The sequence below is a fragment of the Dipodomys ordii genome, unplaced genomic scaffold (genome assembly GCF_000151885.1).
Source record: "Dipodomys ordii isolate 6190 unplaced genomic scaffold, Dord_2.0 Scaffold17, whole genome shotgun sequence".
NCBI classification, from domain to species: Eukaryota; Metazoa; Chordata; class Mammalia; order Rodentia; family Heteromyidae; genus Dipodomys; species Dipodomys ordii.
Window position 1 is genome coordinate 7,707,121 of NW_012267233.1, and position 18,812 is coordinate 7,725,932.

General features: G+C 40.6%; 1 long non-coding RNA gene across 1 annotated transcript in view; it reads left to right on the forward strand.

Annotated features, from left to right (window-relative positions):
* The window catches only part of LOC105982772, a 34,640-nt gene extending 18,341 nt beyond the window's left edge, over nucleotides 1–16,299 (forward strand). Inside the window, exons 3-4 of the long non-coding RNA XR_001174913.1 lie at nucleotides 8,507–8,567; nucleotides 15,680–16,299. This is a non-coding gene — a long non-coding RNA (uncharacterized LOC105982772). The remainder of the gene's footprint in view (nucleotides 1–8,506; nucleotides 8,568–15,679) is intronic.
* The last annotated feature ends 2,513 nt before the right edge of the window (nucleotides 16,300–18,812 follow it).

Sequence of the window (18,812 nt, forward strand, 5' to 3'; positions counted from 1 at the left end):
AGATTCTAAGTAAAATCAGATCAACCCAATCGTAAAGGTGTGCTTCCTACACTACCTGTAAGCACTTTCATTAGGCTACCTCACACTAAAGAAACAAAGACACAACTTTAATCAAAGCTACCCTTCTTGCTACCATCATTGCTACCCCTACTTTATATTTTAGTTAATATGTGTCTGTGGTAGAAATATCTTTTTAAACTGTAATCTAATGCTAGGATTAGAGAAATGCAAAGTTATGAAGAGCTTAGCTCAGAAGTGCTGTTTCTTACAGAAAGCTTATGGATTCCAAAAGCAGGTGGATAACTATGATTCCTCACACTAGCCTTATTTCCCAGGGCCTTGATAATGCTCTAAAGCCTAGAACACCCTTATCTGACTCAAGTTGGTGTAAAGTCAACCCAAATCAGCATCCAAATCTGACTAGAACTCAGCCATTTACCCTTCAATTTCTCCAGTACTCTGAGTCACCTTTAAAATTAGGAAGATCAGTGGCATTGGCTTGCTTATCCTATAAAATTCCAGGAAGCAAAAGTGCTCAGAAATGCATCAAGGGATGCTCTTGAATCAGGATTCTGAACTATAAAATCCTTAGAGTAACAACAGACAAACGGTCCACCACACACCATCCTATCGCTCCTCAGAGTGTCTGTCTGAATGAAAGTTGGGGGAAGCCCATGGAATCCACAAAACACCATTAAAGAGGGTGTGAGAGGGCGAAACAGCCCTGGGACACACACAAAGAGCCAGGCACCCATTCACGTGGAGCAACAGATTCAGATGTTCATGGTTTCCCAAAGGCTGGGTCCTTGGTGTGCTACTCTTGAGAGTTGCTGTGATCTTTGGGAGGTGGAGTCTCTTGGTGAGGTAGGTCCTCGGGTCACTGGGGAGTTACTCACAGGGGAATGTGGGACCTCTACCCTTTCCCTCTTTGCTTTTTCTCTCCTGATACCTGTAGCCTGCTGTGTCGTGTTCCTACAATCCTGTACCCTTCTTTCCAGAGGCCCCAAATGATGCCTTGCCCCACCCCCCCATCTTGGACTGGAACCTTTAGAACCATGAACCCAAATAAACCTTCTTCTTTATAAGTTAAACTGCATCCAGTTTGATTATCATCACAGAAAGCTGACTAATATTATATATATCAGGAAAAAGCATTGGACTAGCTGACAGGAAACTCAATATCCAAAGCCTACAGGTCAAGCCTGTAATCCCAGCTATGCAAGAAGCCAAAGAAAGAGGACTAAGGCAGCCCTGCATCTTGTATATACATTTGTCTAATTTGGGGAGGGGAAGGGGAATTACAAAATGCTGAAACAAGGACAGAGGATGACCCATTGCAACAAAGATACTCACAAGACACTATGTTGAAAATGTACTTTACACCATGCGCTGGTGGCTCACTCCTATAATCCTAGCTACACAGGAAGCTGAGATCTGAGGATTGCAGTTCAAAGCCGTCTGGGCAGGAAAGTCCGTGAGACTCTTATCTCCAATAAACCACTCAGAAAACCGGAAGTGGTGCTGTGGCTCAAGTGGTAGAGCGCTAGCCTTGAGCTGAAGAGCTGAGGGACAGTGCACAGGCAGAGTTCAAGCCCCATGACTGACAAAAGAGAAAATGAACTGTACAACTTCTGGGGAAGGGGAGGAGTGGGGAAGGTTGGGGAGGGAAGGGATAGTAGGAGAAAAACAAAGGAGGGGGTAACAATGTTCACCAAGAAATGTACTCATTACCTTACTTATGTAACTGTAACCCCCCTGTACAGCATGTTTACTATAAAATATTTTTTTTAAAAGAGGACTGAGGTACACGGTTAGCCTGGCAAAAAGTTGAGAAACCCAATCTGAAAAATAACTAAAGCCAAAAAAGTGTGGGACAGGATGTGAACGGTAGAACCCTTGCATGGCAAGCACAAGGTCCTGAGTTCAAATCCCTGCATGGCCACAGAAAGAAAGGAAAAGGAATCCTCATAACTGATTTATCCCCTTGCCAAGTCCAAAGGAGAGACCGCAAGGGAGAACCAGCATGGCCATGTGATAGAGAGGTCAGAGATTTAATTGGATGGTTCTCCGGAACAGCCCGCAGTAAGGAATATCAATAGAAGGGCAAAAACCATGTTGTGAAGTTCATCAAGGTCAAAGCCAGGGAGGCTCAGTTCCAGCAACAGTTCAAGGCATCTACGAGCAACTATAAAATACAGAGAAAGTCAAGAAATCACAGGTTAAATATAGTTTGTATTCCAATCTAACAGGAAAGTAAGGGCTTAAAGCCTTGGAACACGACAAGTCTTAATTTTTAAATTACCTGAGACTCGTTTATATTAATTATTGAGTGCCTGTGGTATTTTTTCCTATCTTTTTAGCTTACTCTCCATGGTCTTACTTCAGAAAGTGATTATACTGTGATACACCCCGCTCTCCTCTCAGTTTCACTACACAGACAACTTGACTACACCTGTTCTGAGACTTTGCTGGAACGCAGCACACTCCTATATTTACTACCCATGCTGTTCCACTCAAAGCCAATGCTCAGTCTCCTTGCTCATTTGCTCTTTCCTCACCTTCTCTCCTGTCAAACTCCACGTGTGGTTGAGCACATTTCACTGCCTCCTTCATACTTCGCCTAGGATCCAAAGTGGAAACCACTCAGGCGGAAAAGTGAAATCAATGAAAAGTCACAGTCAACAAATTTAAATGGGCACTGGGGAACATGGGGAGTCTAATCGACAAAATCTGAGATGGAACCAAACTTGTTTCATGAAAGATCTACAAATGATTTGTGATGCTGGTGTTTCTGGAGGGTTCCATGACTCTGTCTCTCTGTTTCTGTCTGTCTGTCCCTTTCTTTCTCTTATTTATTTATTTCTCTCTCTCTCTCTCTCTCTCTCTCTCTCACACACACACACACACACACACACACGTAATCAGAATACTCTAGCTCCTAATGGATGTGATGTTTTCATACCTAGAGATACACACATAGGAAAAGAATGCTAGACAGGAAAGAGAAAAGATACAAAGTCACCCAAACAGTGCTTCCCCTGAGCCCCTTATGGCCATTGGGTACACAACTGGAGTTAGTGCCAATTCCAAATGGACCACTAGATGAAAGATCCCTGGGAAACTCAGCAACAACATAATACAATTCTTATGGCTTTTGTATAAACTATTCACCCGAGACCAACCAGGGTAGAAACTTATAAAGTGAAGACTTCAGAAAAATGCCAATGGAGCTAGCTTTGACCTTGATGAACTTCCATGAAGAACATGGATTCTTTTTATAGCTAAGTTAATCTGTTTGCAGTATTGGTGTGGGCCTCTGCTGTACCTGCGGAGACCTGCTAATAGAAGTGAATTTTCTCCTCTGGCCAGACCCTGAAGCTATGAGTTATTATAAGGATATAATGTAAGTATAAGGAAGAGCTCCATCGAAAGAGAATGGAGACACCTCAAGGCTGAAAGGCCTAGAGCTGAAGGAACACAAAATAGGCTTCTAAAGAATGATGAACAAAAGCCAGGCACTGGTGGCTTGTGCCTGTAGCTACCCAGGCTGAGAACTGAGGATCGTGGTTCGAAGCCAGCCAGGATTGGAAAGTCCATGAGACTCTTATGTCCAATAAACTACTCAGCTAAAAGCCAGAGGTGGTGCTGTGGCTCAAGTGGCAGAGTGCTAGCCTTGAGCAAAAGCAGCTCAGGGACAGTGCCCAGGCCCAAGGATCAAGCCCCAGAGCTGGCAAAAAAAAAAAAAGATGAATGGGAAAATCAAAGGTTTTCCAAGTATCTTGGATGGTATTAATCCTGAGGTTATACTACTTTTTCAGTGGAAGAGAACATACTTAATTCTCCCTAGCAGGATTTGAGATTGTGTTTCTGATCATCTAGAGGTATTGTCCCACCAAGATATGATATAATCTCATTAAACTAATATATTCATTATACTATTCATTGTACTATGGAGCTAGTTTATATAGGACATGTGGGCATACTATTTCTTATCTAATGTCTGACCCCTACTAGAAGATTCCCACATGATGGTTCCCTCCTGAGACATTTCTTCTGTGATGGTCAAGTTTGTTGATATTGGAAATGTTGGAAGAAGGCTCCTGGTAAAGAAAGAAAGAAAGAAACCAATGGCCATGTATTGTCAAAAAAAGAAAGTTGTGCAAGGTCTTGGGCCTCATTGATTACACTCCCTTTTTTTTTTGAACTTCTATAGCCAACCTACTGTTCTCCAAGATCGTTCTAGCCTATGCAAGCCTATTTTTTTAATTCCCTAAATACATTATGCAAATATCCATCTCTGTGCCTTTCCTTTGATCTGTCATCCCATTTCAGGGACAATGTTGTTCACCCCTGAAGTTTTAGCCATCACTTCCATGCAAAACATTTTCCCCAATGAAGGATCAATTTCTCTGGTTCCAGAGGAAAAGATAAAGTTAGGTTCCCTTCTGTCCACATAAGCAGACCTAAAGTTGAGAAGTAAGTCCATCCTCAGAGTTTAAAAGTACAAAACTGGGTTGAGATCACCCTAGCCTTGAGAATACTACACATGGGAAGGAAAAATATGACTCAAACAAAAAGTTGAGTGGCATTTGCTCTCCCTCTCCAGGTTGACACAACCTGTCTTTCCCAAGAAAGGGAGTTTTTAACAAGTGACTTTGGATAGAGAAGAAATTTGTCCTAATAACTAGCTTCAGCATCTGGCCAGAGGAAAAAATTCACTTCCATTAGCAGGTCTCAGCAGGTACAGTAGAGGCCCACACCAATACTGCAAACAGATTAACTTAGCTATGAAAAGAATCCTGATGGGATTGCAACTTACAGCTAGAGAAATAGAGACACAGAAAGCCACAGAAACAGCCCCAGTGTTTACAGAATGTGAAAATAGCTAGCTGCACCCATCTACAGCTAAAGGCAATTTGAACCACTAAAACCATATTGTCCTTGTGAGTGTGAAGTAATGTTTGTCTGAAGGTAATACCATAGCTGAGTTTATCTCAAACACACATTATAAAGATAGCCATTAGGAGCACACATGCAGATGTACATGTGCACATACACAGACACAAACACACACACACACTATATATATATATATATATATATATATATGTTTACATATATATTCTCCTAACCTCTTTTATAAAGTCTAAATCACATTTCCAATACGTCCCAAAAGGTTCCAAAATTTTACTAGATTATCTTACTAGCCCATTCAATTCAAAATATCTTAAGAATTTGCTACTTCATTTTGTATACTAATTTTTCTTCTGAACTCTTTAATCCTATTAACATGATGTTTACTGCTCCATTCTCATTGTCTAGAGATACTATCTGTATTTCTCCCTTCTACTTCTATTTGTCCTACGTCAAACTAAATGTCCTGTCCTACAGGTCCCATAACTTTGACTTCTCTTAATGCCTTCTCTATTCAGTTGCCACAGTTTCAACCCTGATTTCTACCCTTCATTGATAACAGTTATTAGCCTTCCAAATATTTATTCTGAATCATTATCTCTTTCTTTTTCTCTTTCTCAAAGCCATACAGAAAACATTTATTGTATTAGTCTACCTGGAGTATAAAAACACATCACTTCACTTGTCAATAATCTAGCCTTCAATAACCTTCATACTGCAATTGCCTTCCTTCTCTTTACCTTTAAGACATCTTTCATGTCTTTTCTCCATCTAGTCCTGTGAGGAGGTGGGCAACTGGAGGAGTATGCCTTTCCAGACACATGCATAAAGATTCTTACTCTACTGTCAATCAACCAAATTGCTTTTGTTCTACTCCATCCCTTTCAGAAGTGTTTGTGCACCAATCCTGCATCTCAGCAGCAGCACCACTGTATTTGTCAATCCAGTGCTTAGAAACTATAGTAATTCCCCCTCACATCAATTTAATTCATAGTGTCCTGTCTGTTCCCAGTTCTCCAGTGCTTCACCATATGTCTCTATTAACGCAGTTCAATGATTTTTTTTTTCCTGAGTCTTCCCTCTGAAACAGAAATGGCTCTGAAATGGGTTGGTTATGGTCAACTCAGGGCCGGGGGGGGGGGGGACCAGGAGCGGGGTATAAGAACCCCTATGCCATTTCTCCATACCTTTTCATGGTCTGCACTGCATACTAATTTGTACCTTAGCTTTGTGACAGATGTGCTATTCTATTTCTAATTTAGATATTCCTATCTTATATAATTCCTATCTTGTATAATTCCTATCTTATATGATCAATCTGCTCTTTTCGCCAGTTAGATAGTTCATTTTACATATCAACATAGCTAAGCTATAGGTGCCGAGTTGTGTTGGTAAATACTAGTCTAGATGTTGCTGTGAAGGTATTTTGCAGGTACAATTACCATTTGCGATCCATGGAGTTTAAGTAAATTATCCTTCATAATGTGAAATGACTTTGGACAATTAATGCCAGGTCATAAAAGCAAACCTGGGTTTTTCCAGGGAAAGAAGAAATTCTCCCTCAAGATTATAAGATAGAAATCCTGTCTGACTTTCCTGTCTGACTTTCAAGACTGCTGAACTGCTGAACTGCTGGATTGCCCTCCAGATTTTAGTTTGTCAGCCTTTATAATTGTGTGAACCAACCAATTTCTTTAAACAAGTCTCTCTCTCCCTCTCTTTTCCTCCATATTCTCTCTCTCTTTCTCTCTCTCTCTTGCTTGTGTTTCTTAAGGCATGTGATTATGTCACAATTCATCTTGTTTTAAAATTAACCAATTCAGGCTTCTATTTCCATTTATCTCAATAATGTATTTCCTTGATATAAAGGCACCCCCATCACCTAATCCCCGAGTCAAGAGATAAGTCAGGACTCCAATGGACTGGAAAATTAGGCCTGTCTTCTGAAATGCTCTATTCTCTGCATCATAGGGTCTCTGCCAGAACAAGTCCTTAACCGGCTATGTTGGCAATTCTGCCCACTCCTGATCATACTCTGGTGACAAGAAACGTGTCTCTTTGGCAGCACATCTTCAGGGTACGGAGAAGGGTGAGATAGAGCCTCTTTCAATGTCACACTCACACTCAGCTGATGACACCCAAATGTCAGTCTTCCAAAGCTCCCATTTCTGGTGTACAGGGAGTGGTCGTGTCTATTTCATTTTTTAAATTTTATTTTACTGTAAAGATGCTGTACTGTATCTAGTTCTTTCTTCTTATTTTATTTCATTTTTCTTTTTCCATTGGTCATGTCTATTTCTAACAAGGATGTTGTTCTGGCCACATCTGTAAACCCCTTAAAGTGAGTTTCCTTCTAAAAATTTCATCTATAAACATCTGTCTTCAACCACAGTCACATCAATCCATGACACACGTTACAGAAAACTAAACCTCACAGGCCCTCCTTCCATGAACTCTCCTGGTCTTTCTCCAAAGTTGTCCTACATCTATGTAACTAAAAGCTCCCCCCTAAAGTTGATTCACCTCAATTTTGTAATGGGTGATGTCTAAAGCAAATCAGATGCTATTAATAATTTAATAAGGATAGACTTTCTAGTTTCCAAACTGTTTGGAGTACTATTCACCACAGATCTCCTTCAGGAACTTCTCAGGCAATAGATCTCAAATGAATTGAAATATAGATCTCAACGAATTGATAAACCAGTTCCCCTGTGGTTCAAGTATCCTGTCTTTTCTACTCACTATCAGACTCAGACTCTGAAATTTCCTTCTGTATCTAAGTAGTGTATTTCCTGGCATTTACCTCTCTTAAAGGTTAGTTGAAAGCTCATGTGAAAGCTACAGGGGTTGGATCTATGTGGTTTTAAAAGGCCTTTTGAAAACCAGGCAAGGAGATTAATGCTTAATTTTGTAAATGAAGAAGCCGAGTACTTAATTTCAAAGTAATAAAACATTAATTCTTGTCTTTATTAAGACTACAATTTCAGCATATTGTGTATCAAGCTGTTTTCCAGCAAGGGATAGCTGTTAATTTTTTTCTCCCTTTACCAAATGCTACTGTTAAAGCATATATGCCTACAAGGTAAGACCAAGATTTCTATAAACTCTGGGGGTGGGGGAAGGGGAACAGTTCCAGATTGGAGAATTTTCAGTGCTCTTTAGTTTTATAATTACATTTCAAGAGGGAACATTTGCATATTCAAGGTGAAATTCTATGGAAAGACTCCTCATGCCCAGTTTTAGAGCATAATTATTTCTACATTTTTGAACTGGCACCACCTTCAAATTTGTCAGCTCAGACTGCACAATAGACAAAGGTATTAATTAGCCACGCTAATTATGTAGGCTTGTTTAGACTAAGCCTGTGATGAAATAGCTTCAATCTGTTGATGGTTCCTTCCCCAACCCCCCAAACAACTAACAGTAAAACACGAACTTGTTACAACTAGTAAATTGCACAAACATAACTTGCAATAGAGAAAGAGATTCTGTATTTTCCTGAATGTGGGCTTTTTTGCTCACTAAGTTTGGGTCTGCAGCCAACTCTGCCTCCAAAGGTACTTAGAAGAAAGGTCTTTCTGTCTCCTTACAGCGGAAAATCAATACAGCACGCTGGAGGGGAAGATGGAGAGTTAAAACGTCTCTTTACACGGGTGAGTAAATACCACCTCCCTCCTTCAGATGTCACAGAAAGGGCCTGCAAACTCCAGATCCAGCCTGCTTTCCCCAGAGCAGAGCAGCCGGGCAGAACATGCTCAAGCCCAGGAAACTGGCACCGTGAGCCCTTGGCCTCAGATAATTTCATTTCTGTGCAACTGCAGATTCATGTGTGCCTGCGAAATTGCGTAATTTGCCATTTACCCAGCTGTAATCCAGCAAACCCATTCTTTTGCACACCCATTTGCCTGGATGCTTAATAAACCCACTGGAGGAGAGGAGTCTTTGCACCCGGCGAGCTGTGTCCTCAGCTTCTCCTTCCTCTCCAGATCCCTGCCCCTCCCAGATTTAGAGCAAATCACAGGGCCTGGAGCTTCCAAGAAAAGGGGCCTTGCCTTTGTCACCAGCTTGCTGGGGTCTTTGTATCTTAACCTAATTGTGTCTTCTTCTCCTGGGGCCTGAAGCAACGCTTCCCTTCCACTTGGCCTCTCTCTGGCTGCTCTCATTTTTTTTTTTTTTTGCCTGAGATGCCCTGGAATTTCTGGCTTCTCACCACACTGAGTCAGATCTGAGGAGGGCTGCAGAAAGCGTCTAACGTCATCACCAAATACTAAAGGTGGGCAGGCTCTGACAGCTCTTCGCAGCCCACTTCCTCTGGCTAGTATTTTTCCGCTACACTGAGGATGTAGGATTAGGATGCTGCTCCAATGTTCCGATGCCGGGAGCCATCTAAGCTCAAGGCTTTGAAAATACAAAACTCTGTTAGTCCTCAAGGACAAAGTCCACATCTTTGTACCATCACAAAACTCTCTGGGAAAAAATAATAATAATAAAGGGGGAGGGGCCCCTAATTATTCCCAATAGTGGGCTGACGAATAAAGACAAGGGAAAAGGGACCCTCCATCTGCTGAATGGAAGTGTAGAGAGTCTCTACTGCCTTCCCCCCCAAAACCTCCCTGAACCTACAAAGAGCCAAGGACTTTCAGTTGTTCTTCCTTATTCTTAGTAAAGTGAAGTTGTAAAATAATTCCCAAACTGTCCCTCTCACTTAATATTAGACCACATGTCAGTGCTACTTGGATCATCAGCATATAAGGAAAATGCATATGTGTTCCTAGGTTTACACAATAGATGTATACTTTGGAAACATGAGGGAATTGTATTTTATTTAATTAATTTACATATCTATATTTATTTTTGGTGCTGGGGGTAGAACCCAGGGCCGAACTCATTCGTCGGGTAAGCACTCTGTCACTGAGTTCCATGCCCTACCCATGCCCTGCCTGAACTGTATTCTATAAATCAAATCAGAGCTTGGGGAGCATCATTGTGTTAAGACATCTTACTCTATGCCTGCTTATACTCATAGCATTTTTCATAAGTATAGTGCTTTTCTTGCATTTTTGAAATTTTTATTGTAAAGGTGACATACAGAGGGGTTACAGTTACATCAGTCCAGCAATAAATACATTTCTTTTTGAACAGTATCACCACCTCCCTCATTTTCTCCCAGTTTTTTTCTCCTCCTAACCCCTTCCCCAAGTTTTATAGTTCATTTACAACATAGAATCTAGTGAGTATCGCTGCTGAATTAGTTTACCCTTTGTCCCGCCATTTCCAGGCTTCATTTCATATGATCATATGCAAGTAGCTATTGAGCCCTTGAGATCCTCTCCTAAGAATAACCTCCTTTGGTCTCACTGTGTGAACGTTTAGTCCTGTTTATCATGTCCAAGTATAGGTTTTTGTCTTTTACTATCCATTGGACTTACTTGTAGATTTACAGGTACATTCTAATTGTTACAAATGAGGGAAAGAATGAAACCCATGTTTCTTTGGGCCTGACTTACTTTGCTTAACATAATTTTTTCCAAGTCTTTTAATTTCCTTGTGAATGGAGTAATGTCATTCCTTTTGATGGAAGCATAGAATTCCATTGTGTATATATATACCTTGATCCATTCATCTACTGAGGAGTATCTGGGTTGGTTGCTTATCTTAGCTGTGGTGAATAATGCTGCAATAAACATAGTTGTGCTGGAAGCTTTAGTATGGCCTTGTTTGTGGTCATTTGGGTAAATGCCCAGTAGTGGGATTGCTGGATCATAGGGGAGCTCTATGTTTCATCTCTTGAGGAATCTCCATACTGTTTTCCAGAGTGGTTGAACCAGTTTACATTCCTACCAACAGTGTAGTAGTGTTCCCTTGTGGCCACATCCCTGCCAGCATTTGTGATTATTAGTTTTCTTGATAAAGGCCATTTTAACTGGGGTGAGGTAGAATCTCAGTGTAGTTTTGATTTGCACTTCTTTTATGACCAAAGATATTGAACATCTCTTTATATATCTATTGGCCAGTTTTACTTCTTCTTCTGAGAAGTCTCTTTAAGTCTTTAGCCCAGTAATTAATTGGTTGTTGTTTCTCTGAGGATTTGTTTTTGGGGGTTTAATTTTTAAGTTCTACATATATTTTCGATATGAGGCCCTTCTCTGATGCATAGCTAGGAAAGATCTTCTCCCACTATGTGGGCTTTCTATTTATCCTGCTAGCTATGTCCTTTTTCATGCAAAAACTCTTCAATTTAATGCAATACCATTTATCCAGTCTCTTTTTGATTTGTTGTGATTCTGGATTTTTTTTAATATATACTGTTATTGTAAAGCTACTGTACAGAGGGGTTACAGTTATATGAGTAAGGTAATGAGTACATTTCCTCTCAAGCATTGTTATCCCCTCCTTTGTTTTTCCCCTACCATACCTTACCTCCCCACCTCCCCACCTCCCCCTCCCCAACCCCTTGATTCTGGATCTTTACTTAGGAAGTTTCTACCCATGCCAAGGAGACTTAGTGTTTCCCTATTCCTTCCCTTTAATATTTTCAGGGTATTTGGTCTTACATTGAGCTCTTTGATCCATTTGGAATAGATTCTGATATCTTGCATTTTTTTCAAGTAGGAATTTTTCTCACTTTAAGATGGTATGTACAAAGGTATTTCTTCAAATGAAAATTCTGAATTTAAAAAAAAATTGTCCAATCTATTGCAGTGCCCATAAAGATTAGATTTTTGAATATCCCTAGCCAAATTCTAGAATAATCAAGACATAACTCCCATATCCCATAACAGACCTTTCGCTTTATCTACTCAGGAAAACTCATTGACCTTGCCTTGGATTAGAGGGGGTGTTGTTGTTGTAGTTGTTTTTGATGATTTCTGCCTCTTGCTTAGAACTGCACCCTTTTTTAAGACAGAGATATCAGCAAAGGACAGGAGTCATTGAGACACCTAACATCCCAGTTAGTCTCTCTTTACCTCTTTCTCTCTCTCTCTCTCTCTCTGTCTCTCTCCTACTCTCACTATCTTTTTTTCCCTCCTTCCTGTCCTCCCAATTTCTCATGAGTAGATAGATTTTAATTCACTTTCTTTGATTTTCTAATACTTAGGGCTTCTTCTAAATGAAATGAGCTCATTTTTGCAAGATTGTATTATTTTTTTTCCTTAGTAAAAACATTCAGGTTCAGCCCAAACGGCTACTGATTAGGTATGCCAGGAAAGTGATTGAAGAGATTAAGGCTTGTATTAACCAACCTATAAGATGATTTCCTTTTCAATTTGTGGAGATGAATGTATTTTTTTTGTGCTCTGATAAAATGCTCCTAACATGGAAATTGCCAGTAGTGACATTTAGTGTGTCCCTAATGATGTGCAAGCATCACCATTATCCAGCTCCAGAGTGTCTCATCATCTCTAAAGGAAGACGGCACCTATTAAGCAGTGACTCTCCCATCCCATCCTCCACCCTCCACCCTCCATCTCCTGGCAACCACTAACCTGTTTTCTGTCTCTATGGATTTGCTTACTCTGGCTATTTCATATAAATGTAGTCATGATATGTGGTCTTTTATGTCTGTCTCCATTCACTTAGCATCCGTAACCCTTCTCTGCACAATAATTGCTAGTTAATTACTTTGAAATTCATCTTTCATTTCTATTCTCTCTGCCCTTCCAGGCCCTCTCTATGTGATTTGCATTGTGTTCCATGAGAAACCACAGGCTCCTGGACAGCCTCTACCAGCAGATATCAGGCTGACTTGAGAGTCAGCTGGGGGGGTCTAACTTTCCCAAAATTTCCAAATTTCAAAACAAAATGTAAGAGGCACTCCTTCATGACAAATTCAAGTGATAATTACCTGCTAACAGAAAACCTCCACAGGTAGTGTCATGGTGGGCTTGTTCCAGTCTGTACTGCAGTTTCATTCCAAAATGACGATGTGGATCTTGGACTGAAAGATCTGGTTATGATTATTCATACAAGGTGTGCAAGGCATACATAGTTATAAAATATCTACATTTTTGTTTTCTTTTAGTGGGGCAGTCCTGAGGTTTGATACAGACTTCACACTCTGCTTGCTGGCACCCTACCACTTGAGCCATGCCTACATTCATGCTTTCTGTGGGTTATTTTGGAGTTGGATTCTCATGAACTTTTCTGCACAGTCCGGTGTAAAACAAAGATCCTCCAGATCTCAGCTTTCTGACTAGCTAGAATTTTAGGAGTGATCTACCAATGCCTATTTTGCATTTTGATTTTGTTAACAGAAACAACAGAAGCAAGAACATAAGTCTGTGGTGTGGTGTGGTGTGGTGTGGTGTGATGTGGTAGGATGTGGCGTTGAAGAATGAGGACTGGACTCCAAGTAACAATGTACTGCTGCTATTCACTGCTGATATAACCAGGTCATGGAGCCAAGTTCAAAACATCCTGAGTCTTCAGTTCAAAGGGAGGCTCAGTTTTAAATAGCAGTTTACCACTTATGGTTGTTGCCAAGACAGAAGCCAAGAGAACAATTACATACAGAAAAGCTCTTTGGAATTATGATCATATTCTAGCATATAAGCATTATGTTATAGACCAAATTGTGCCCCTCTAAACTTCATCTGTTGAAACCTTAACTCCCAATATGACAGTGTTTGGGGATAGGGCATGTACAGAGATAGTATAAAAAATTAAGAGACACCAGAGATCTCTAACTGTTTTTCTGCACACAGAGAAGATAGCCATCTCGACAAGCCAGGAAGAACACCTCATTAGAAACTCAATTTGTTTGATCTTGAGCTTCCAGACTCCAGAACTGTGAGAAAATAAATGTCTGTTGTGGTATTTTGTTAGGGCAGACCTGGGAAATTAATGTAGAAAATGAAAGCAGCAACTCTGTCATGATTTCTGCATCCAGGCTAACTTATTAGCTCAAGATATCATAGACACTCATGAGGTTCAAATTAATAAATGGAATAAAAGAACATGGTGTATTATCAGAAACCAGGGCCACACAATAACCCTCAAATGTGTGTCCTAAACTACCCAGAACCTAAGAGTGTCATAAAACATTCCTCTTCCTTTTAAATGCCATGAAAGTTAGACAGCAAACAAGAAAAATGATCCTACTAATGTGGAAAATGCAAAGGGAAAAATGAATTCAACTTCCAATGGGCTTTTATTATAGGCTTGAGAAAATCGACTCAAAAATTTCACTTCTTTTGGGATTCATTCTGCTTGCTCTCTATCCCATACCCACAATGTGATTACGCTATAACTTCATGGCACTATTGCAAAGCGAATTTACTTGCTAATATGTGTGACATTGGAAGTGTGGTTATGTCAAGTCTAGAAGCTTCTCCCAATATGAAACTAGCTTACTTTCTCCCTCTTCTTCCTGCTTTTTTATTCTTTGTTTCTGTGGTGATTTTTTGTATGTTTCTCAGTAAACTTTTTAAAGCATAAGCAGCAGAATTTAAAGTTCCTAATATCAATCCTATCATGTATTTCTAAATAACCATCATTTAGTTGCTTTCTTACCTACAAGGTATAGGGCCCAAGCCCCCTCTACTCCATCCTTGCCAACTTCTCCAGCTTCTATTTCACATCTGCAGCTCCATCAAAATTGAATAGTACATCTTGCTCCACCAGCAAATCACCCAGCACCACCACCCCACCCACCACCCCATATTCTCACCATGGCATGTCCTAAGCCTCCTGCTAGCCATATTCACACTTTCCTCTCTAAGGAATGGGCCATCTGCCCTTTCCATGCTCTCTCTACCTGTTGACCTGAGTTTTGCATATCATTGAAAAACCCCAGATTCAGTGTCCCTTCCTCCAGAAAGTCTCCTATGATTCCACAGCCTTGATTAAGCCATTCTTTGGGTTTCTAGAGCATCCTTATCAGTCTTTTTAAAGCACAGAATACATTGTGCATCATCATCATCATCATCATCATCATCAGATAGGTCTACTCCTTGTTCTAGACCAGACATAATCCTCTCTGGGGTCAAGATCTTTGAAGCTGTGTCTCAGGGTCTCCAGGATACAGATCGCAGGATGCAATGCCAGGACATTTAGCAAAAGAATCACAGCGAGTAAGACGACAGCAAGAAGAAAGTTCTTAGCAAAGTGAAATTACACCTTGAGGCATGAGGCAGGTAGTTGGCTCTCAGCTGACTGTGGCATGCTGTTGGGGCTTATGGGTTTACTATCTGATAGGGTAGGTTTACTAGGTGATTAAAAAAAATACAGCCCTTCTCTTATGGCCCTCCCCAAAATGTTTCATGACTACACAGTGGCTGTCCAGATATGGAAGTTCATATAGCTATGCTTGGTTGTCTTTTTTCAGTGTGAGGTTGAACTCAGGACCTGGCATTTCATAGGTGGGTGCTCTGACACTTGAGCCAGACCCTCTTTTGCTTTCAGTGTTTTTTGGTTGTTTACTTGTTTTTTTGTTGTTTGGGGGTTTTTGTTTTGAGAAAGAGTATCTTTTCTTTGCCTAAGCTAGCCTTGAATCATTGATTGTCTTGTCTACCTCTTCCAAGAAACAGGATTACAGGTGTGCTCCATCTACACTTTTGAGAATAGGCATGATCTTGTAGACTGAAGGATTTCCTATTCCTGCTCATGTCTATCTATGTGCACTAATAGATAATTTTAAATATTTCAGAGAAAAAGATAATAATGGTTAGATCCAGTTTAGATTAATATTATCAGATGCTAGTCAGATGATATTTGGAGCAAAAAATGCAGGGAATGTGATTATATAACTCTCTCATTTTCCCAGAAAGCACTGGACATCTGTATTCATGAACACCCAATGAAACACTCAAAGTCCCACCACTAGAGAAGCGGCTTGCTTGAGTGAGATCATTCTGGGAAGACTGATTGATTGACTTTACAAAGGGACCATCTGCAAAGGGAGACTCCATTGTAAAGAGTGTAAAGGAAACACAAGAGGATCTGGTAACCACTCCAGAAGTAACTCCATCAAGTTTGAACAGAACTTCCCAGTTTTGATTCTTAAATTCCCATGTGCTGGGCGGTTTAGATCTCCCTCCATTTCTTGCAAACCAGGTAGTTTCTCATCCTCCCTTAGGCGAAGGTAGGGAGGAGGGGAGTAGTTATGAAAACCTAAAGAGAAATACAGAACCAGTGAAGAAAATGATGATACTCAGACAAGGTCATGTTTTACCCAAAGTGACTTTACAGGGACCTTGTCAAGTAAAAAGAAACCCTCACCCCACTCCTCCCCTTCCTTCTAAAGGCCTGCCAAGATTTGGCTTTGAGCTCCTCATGAGACAAAGCCAGCCACAAGCCTGGTCCACAGAGCATTGAAAAAGATACAGAGTAGCTGAATGCTGGTGGCTCATGGCTGCAATCCTAACTACTCTGGAGGCTAAGATCTCAGGATCACAGTTCAAAGCCAGCATAGGCAAGAAAGTCCGTGAGACTCTTATCTCCAATTAACCACCAGAAAACTGGAAATGGGGCTGGGCTCAAAGAGGTAGAGCACTAGCCTTGTGAAAAAGAGCTCAAGGACAGCTCTCAGTCCCTGAGTTCAAGCTCCATGGCCAACAGAAAAACAAAGAAAAGAAAGATACAGAATGTGCCCCTAGCCTGGCCAGCAGACCCTCAAAAAAGAGACCAAATAAAAATCCTCAAGTCTTTGTTCAGTATGGGCCTTATAAGTCTTATTCCAAGAAAGAGGATGGCATTCCTAAACACTTAATCCTTCTTCGTGATTTCCAAATGATTCCACCATAAAGGGGTTGGAACTGAAGAGAGAGTGCTTTGAAATTCTTCTGCTACCTTGCCTCCCATCCCTTTTCAGTCTGTTTGGCACCTTGCTATCCCACATAAATGATTACCTCTGAGCTGCTGCATACAGGTTCAGCTGTAAGATGCAGATCCTCCCTCAAATCCCACTCACAAGAAGAAACTCTCCTCAGGACAAACAATTGTATTTGTCAGAGCTTACTGGAGATTTGGGGAGAAACCAAAGAAGAGTTACATACTAAAGAACTTCAAATTGACAAAAACAAATGACATCTTTATGTTTGGAAGCCCTCAACTTTTCCCCTACCCAAACACTTCATGACTGCTTCATCTCTGGAATTCCCAAGTCTCATGCCAGATCTTCATATCCCTGGCACCTCTTCCCATTCATACATATATATGTATGTATTAAACTTTGTGGCTATACTAGACATTGAACTCAGGGCCTCATACTTGCTGAACCAGACCCTTAGTTCTGCTTTTAGTTTATTTTCAAGTAGGGTCTTGTGTTTGTGTTACAGACTACCATTTTGCAATCTCTGCCTCCTCAATGGCTGAGATAATAAACATGTACCACATGGTCAGCTCTCCTCTCTTTTCTCTTCTACCTTCCTTTAATCATGTAAAAAGAGCTGTCATTGTGCCAGTTTTTTCTTACTTTCTAGGCCTCTACAAGACTGGTCCACACTCACACTTGGGGTTGTACCTTTTTCTTCTGGAGAATTCCTAGAGGACTGTGCCTTCCTGAGATGAATGCTGCTGCAGCTGATAGTTGAGAAGTTTCCCAGCTCCTGATATAACAGTGCTCCTGAGAAAGTAGTTGATTTGGGTGTAATCCTTTGAGAAGTGTATTAATCACTTGCACACGAGCCCGTATCTCTGGCTTTCTTGTTTCGTAGAATTCAATTCATTGTCTGAACATGTCACAGTGCATTACCCAGCTCAGAGTTAGCACATTTGAACATCTTGTCATCATCCAAATGGCACAGTCGTAGCAGACTCGAGCTCATCTTTTTCTTTCAGAGGCTGATTCTGGCGGCGTAGGATCTCAACTCTTTAAAATTGCATTGAGATGAGTCTTAACTGCATACACGCCTGTCTTTCCAAATGTAATTTTGATGGTTCCCTCTTAAAGAGTTATATTCAAAGTATCGAATGTACATCTAAGCCTTTTGCCAACCTTAAGTTTGCCCTTAATGTAAATGCAATGGTGAACAAAAGGCCAAGTTCTTTCAAGAATGCTCGTCTTAGAAGCAGCTTTATTTTAAATGCTGCTGGCCTTAATGTGGATAGCAAAGGGACGGGCTTGAACCCAGTGTACAGAGCTGGGGTCCGGCTCCCTGTTTGTGCTGTTTCTTTTGTGCATAATAAGAGACAGTTCTCTGCAATACCAATTCCTGCTTGACTTCAAGGTAACAAAGGATCTAAAGGAGACTCCAGAGTTGAATGTCTGGGACACATGAGGATGTTTTTAACTCATTAAAACCACAAAATGTAGGGTTTCAGAGCATCTGCATTGTTTAATTCAGAATTCAATATTTTATATTGATTCAATATTTTTTAATCTTAGGACCTCTATTTAGTTCTGCTTTTACTGTTTTTTTTTCATTGGATTTGTTCTAAACATTGACATGAATTAAATGTGATTTGAAAGTGGTCTCTTCCTAGGCATTATCCACACATATTTTATTCCATTGTGGGAATATTTTATACTTTTTCTAACTTTATATACATGTACAGAGAGAGAGAGGTATAAAATAAGAGTCATCATAGGTCAGAGCCTGAGGCTTTAGCCTTAGTTAATGGAGACATGAACTCTAAGAATTGAGATTTAGTTGCTGTTACATTGCAATAAGTCATAGGATAAAGATATAGCACAGAAAATACCTAATACAAGCCAGGCGTTGATGGCTCACATCTGTAATCCTAGCTACTCAGGGAGGATCACAGTTCAAAGCCAACCCAGGCAAGAAATCCATGAGACTCTTATTTCCAATTAACCACCAGAAAACCAGAAGTGGTGCCATGAAAAGTGGTAAAATGCTAGCATTGAGCTGAAGAGCTTAGGTACAGCATCCAGGCCCAGAGTTCAAACGTGAACGAAGAAGAAGGAGGAGGAGGAGGAGGAGGAGGAAGAGGAG